Consider the following 5,411-nt stretch of genomic DNA (forward strand, 5'->3'; position numbering starts at 1 on the left):
AATGTTTCAAGTCTGTGAAAATAGAAGCTGCCCAGTCTCAAAGTTAACAGTTTTACTTCTGCCATATATTATTGGTCAATACAAACACAAAGCAGTTTAGAATCAAGGGGGAGGAAATAAATTTCACTTATTGATGGGAGGAAGAGGAAAGAATTTGCAACCAACTTTAATATACCACTGTTATTAATGGTCTTCCTTATTGCTAATTATAGTGAAAATAATAAGGTTTCTATTTTCTGTGGCATCTCAATTCTTGAAACTTTTCACTCTTTCAACTTCCATGATGACATACTCCCCTAGTTTTCTTGATCCACCGTTAACCCTTTTGTTAAGAATCCACTTCTCTTCCTCAAACTTGAAATAGTATTATTCCTTAGTATTCCATCCTTGGTCTTCTTCTATCATCACTTTATATTTTTCTGTTTATCTTATTGGACATTCTAATAAACTCTCAAGACTTCCATTACAATATACATATTAATCACTCTCAAGTCTTTAGTCATCTTTACTGAACATTTCCTATTTCCATCTAAGTATCTTATAAGAATCACAAACTCAGAATATCCAAAATTGAGCTCATCATAGTTTCTCCCAAAGCTTCAATTTCAGTGTTATCTCTCTCTCTGTGAATAGAACCATAATTCCCTCAGTTACATAATACAGAGAATTAATCATTTTTGACTCCTTTATTTTGCTCAACTCTATATCCAGTTACCAAAGCTAGTTTATTATCTCTTTAATATCTTTCAAATTAATTAATTTGCCTACATCTCTTCTCTAGTACTCTAGTCCTGAACTCTAGTTCAGATCAGTATCATCTTTTACCAGACATATTTGAGCATCTTTTATTAAGTTTTCTCATTCTAGATAGGCCTCCTCTTTAATTCATTTTCTATATTGAAGCCAGAGTAGCTTTTCATGACAATACTAACTTATGCTATGCTCAGTTTGGCAGCATATATACTAAAGTTGGAACAATACAGAGAAGACTAACATGACCACTTTGATAGAATGACTTACAAATTTCTAAAGTATTAATTTTTTTTCTTTACTGATGGACACACAATCTATAAAGGTATATTTTGCATGACAGTAACAGCACACAGGAAGAGAAGATGAAGTCATACAGAAGCAAAGTTTCTGTATACTATTGTAATGAATTAGGTATTAATCTGAACTAGATTCTTATAAATTAAGACATTAATTGTAATCCTTATAGCAATTACTGGGCTTCCCTGATGGCTCAGTGGGTAAAGAATCTGCCTGCAATGCAGGAGACACAGGAAAAGAAGGTTTGATCCCTGGGCTAGGAAGATCCCCGAAGGAAAAATGGCAACCCACTCCAGAATTCTTTTTTTTTTTTTTTTTTCACTCCAGAATTCTTGCCTGGAAAATCCCATGGATGGAGGAGCCTGGCTGGCTACAGTCCATGGGATCTCAAAGAATCAGACATGAGTGAGCAACTAACAAATGTATAATTAAAATTCTTTTAAAAGATATAAAAATCATAGCATCAATCCCAATCTTGTGAATCAAAAGCTAACAGAATTGAAGGGGAAAATAATCAATTCAGTAATAACAGTTGGAGATTTCCACACCTCCCTTTCAATAATGGGTAGAATAATTAGACAGAATATCATCAAGCTAGTAAAAGACTTGAATGATATTATAATTGTGTTAACAGAGAGATAGAGAAGCCTCCATTCAACAACTACAAAAAACACATGCTTTTCAAATACATGTGGAACATTTACCACTATAAAATGTATGTTAGGCCATAAAACAAATGTAAATAATTTTTAAAAGATTGAAATCATATGAATATGTTCTCCAACCACATTGGAATGAAATTATGAATTAATAACAAAGAAATTTGGCAAATTCACAAATACATGGAAATTAAACCCAGTCATAATCAGAAAGTCAAAAAGGAAATAACAAGGAAATTAGAAAATATTTTAAGATGAATGAAAATTAAAACACAGCATACCAAATGTTATGGGGTACAATGAAAACAGTGTACTATATTTGCCTGTATTTAAAAAGAAAGATCTCAAATAAATAATCTAATATTCCACCTTCGAGAACTGGAAAAACAAAAGCAAACTAAGTCTAGAGCAGGAGGACAGAAATACCTAGGTTGGAGTGAAAATAAAATAGGGAATAGAAAAATAATAAAATCAACAAAACTGAATATTGGTTCATTGAAATGATCAACAAAATTGACAGATCTTTTAGCTAGCTGAATCAAGCAAAAAAGAAAATACTAAAATTACTAAAGAAAAAATGAAAGTCATTCAGTCTTGTCTGACTCTTTGTGACCCCAGGGACTGTAGCCTGCCAGGCTCATCTGTCCATGGGATTCTCCAGGCAAGAATACTAGAGTGGGTAGCCGTTCCCTTCTCCAGGGGATCTTCCCAATCCAGGAATCAAACCTAGGTCTCCTGCATTGCAGGCAGATTCTTAACAGTTTGAGCCACCAGGGAAGGCCTACTAAAGAAAGGAGGGGATATTATTATCAACGTCACACACAAAAAAGATTATAAGGTGTTATGGACTGAATGTTTGTATCCTTCAAAATTCATATATTGAAGTCCTAACACCCAATTTTTAGGAGATAGGTGTTCGGAAATAGGATCTTTGAACAGTAATAGGGATAGATTAAGTATAGAGGGTGAAGCTCTCATGATGAGAATGATGAGACTAGTGACTCTAGAAGAAGAGATAGATCTTTCTCTCTCCCTCTTTCTCCGACCCCACTCTTGCCTTCCCTTCTTTCTACCACACCCCTCCCCTCACCCTAGGTGCATGCAAGGAAAGGCCACATAAGGACACAGTGAAAATGTGGTTGTCTGTAAGGCATGAAGAGATTTTTCAGCAGGAACCAGATTGGCTGGCACCTTCATACTAGATCTTCCAACCTCCAGAACTATGAAAAATATATTTCTACTATTTAAGCTACCCAGTCTATGGTATTTTTTATGGCATCCTGAGATGACTAAGATATAAAGCCTACAGTGCAGGCCAACAATTTTGATGATATGGATAAATTCCTAGAAACAGAAACTACCAAAGCTGATTAATGAAGAAACAGAAAAATCTGAAAAGATGTACAACAAGTAAACAGCTTAAGTTAGTAATCAAAAAAGTTCCAGCAAAGAAAAGCACAAGACTATATAGCTTCACTGGTGAATTCTATAAAACATTTCAAGAAGAATTAAAACCTGTTCTTCATAAACTTTTACAAATAAAAGAAGATGGGATACTTCTTAATTCATTTTGTGAGGCTAATATCCCTGATAGCAAAGCAAGACAGAGACATAACAAGAGAAAGATACAGACCAAATCCTTATAAATATAGAAATGAAACTCTTCAACTACACATACTAGAAAACTGAATCCAGGAAAACACATAAAAGAATTTTATAACATTGTCAAGTGGGATTTATAATTGGTGCAAAATATGAAAATCAATATAATATACAAATTAATATGATAAAGGGGGAAAAACCCCACATGATCATGTCAATAGATGCAGAAAAGGATATTTGACAAAATCCAACACCCTTTAATGATAAACAGACAAACCAAAACCACTCAACAAAACCCCCACAGCTAACATAATACTTAATGACAAAAGATTAGAGGTATCCCCCCTAAGATCAGTTACAAGGCAATCACACTCTGCCTGGGTCCAGCCCTGGTAGATCCAGGGTAATTCGAAGTGGGGATGGCGTGGTGAGAAAGATATATAGATTTAGAGAGAGATAAGGAAAGAGTTTGCAGTTAAGAGAAGAGAGGAGAGAAAGAGGCTGTATTCCTTGGTTTACATAGAAAGCCAATAAAGCCTCAGACAAGAGACTTACACCATCTACGTAAGGCCACAGGTGCCCGCTTGAATAACGGAGGGTGCCCCGTCTTGGGCTCCCTCTCTCGTGGGTCTTAGAATCCCAGGCAAATAAGTAAACTCGATGAGCCTCCATGCTCCAGACGGGAATTCAGCCAGAAAAGGAGAAAAAGACGACACGGGGGAAACCAGTCTTTCCAGGAACTGGTCCGTTTCTTTATTTTCCAGGTCCGCTTTTATACTTTTTGTTATACATAGAGATAAATGGAAAATACAAAGTCATGCAGGGTCAGCAGCCCTGACCCTTATCGAGACCAGGCTTTCTCTCTGCATACTTAGCTGTATACACAGGTCTTAGGTGATTTACATCATCTTCTGGCCAGGAGGCCTATTAGCATTTTATGGCCCTTTTCTGATAAGGGTCTGTCAACCAGAAAACTTATTTGCCCTAAAATTGTTGTTCTTACTAAAGTCTGGTGCCACTCTCAGAAAGCACTAATTAAGGTTACATTCTTACATAGCAAGGACACAACAGTTTATAACAAGGAAAGAGAAGTACAGTAATTTATAACAAAGAGAAAATTCATTAACTCAAAAGTCTAGTATTGCTAACATCAAAACTACTATATGCTTTTTCTACATCACAATTACATTGATTAATATCCTCCAGGTGCCTAAAAGATAAAGGACATGGAGGCCTGGCGGCAGTCATTAACTCAACAATGAAAACCCTCCACCAATATAATTCTTAGCTCTTTAAAAAAGGCTGTGTATCGTTAAGATGTTTTAAGCTTCGTGCCTCTTGTGGTTGGGGGGCTGTAAACAATCACATGCATAGTTGTAAAAGTCCTGGTAAGGCAAGTTACAGAGCCTTCAGAGGGGTTTGAGCTGAAACACTCCTTTTATATGCAGGAGACTGTTAACTGGAGCTCTAAATTAACTTTTTCCAGAGAAAGGTGGTTGGGGATAGCCCCTGTTAATGTCAGAAACGTCGGTGAAAGTCATAAAATAATAAGACAGACAGATTCTGGTTTTGGGGTAGATGCTCGAGAAGGCCCAGCGGGGTTTCCTTGAGGCCTGATCTCGCCTTTGCCTATCAGGCCTCTTCCTCAAGACCTTTGCCACGGGTGGGATTCCCCATGCTGGCTCCCGGCAACACTCCAACCTGATATCACTTTATAATTTCAAAGTTATGTGTGTTGTAGTAAAAATACTTTTCAAATGGGATGGGTCAGTTTTTATTCTTTAAATAAATGCATGTGATGCACAGAAATGAGTTTGGAAGTCTATGCACCAAGAGGTTGGCAGTGGTAATCTTAGATGATGGCAACGATGGCAATCTTTACATATGTTTTGTTTGTTTGATTCATTTCTGTTATTATAACAACATTGTTGAGATATAGCTCACATACTGAACATTCCACCTGTGTAAAATACAATTCAATGGTACTTATGAAATCATCACCACTCTCCAGTTCCAGAACATTTTCCTCACTCCGAAAAGAAACCTCATATCCGTTGGAAGTCACTTCTCACTCCCCATTCCCCCATCCCCTGACAACCG

At 36.5% G+C, this 5,411-nt stretch overlaps 1 non-coding gene across 1 annotated transcript; it reads left to right on the forward strand.

Moving 5' to 3' along the window:
* Window positions 1–939: 939 nt before the first annotated feature.
* LOC138077266 (U6 spliceosomal RNA) lies at window positions 940–1,046 on the forward strand. Its single transcript, XR_011144726.1, has one exon. It is a non-coding gene; the product is annotated as a U6 spliceosomal RNA (small nuclear RNA).
* The last annotated feature ends 4,365 nt before the right edge of the window (window positions 1,047–5,411 follow it).

This window comes from Capricornis sumatraensis, chromosome 3 (assembly GCF_032405125.1).
Source record: "Capricornis sumatraensis isolate serow.1 chromosome 3, serow.2, whole genome shotgun sequence".
Lineage (NCBI taxonomy): Eukaryota > Metazoa > Chordata > Mammalia > Artiodactyla > Bovidae > Capricornis > Capricornis sumatraensis.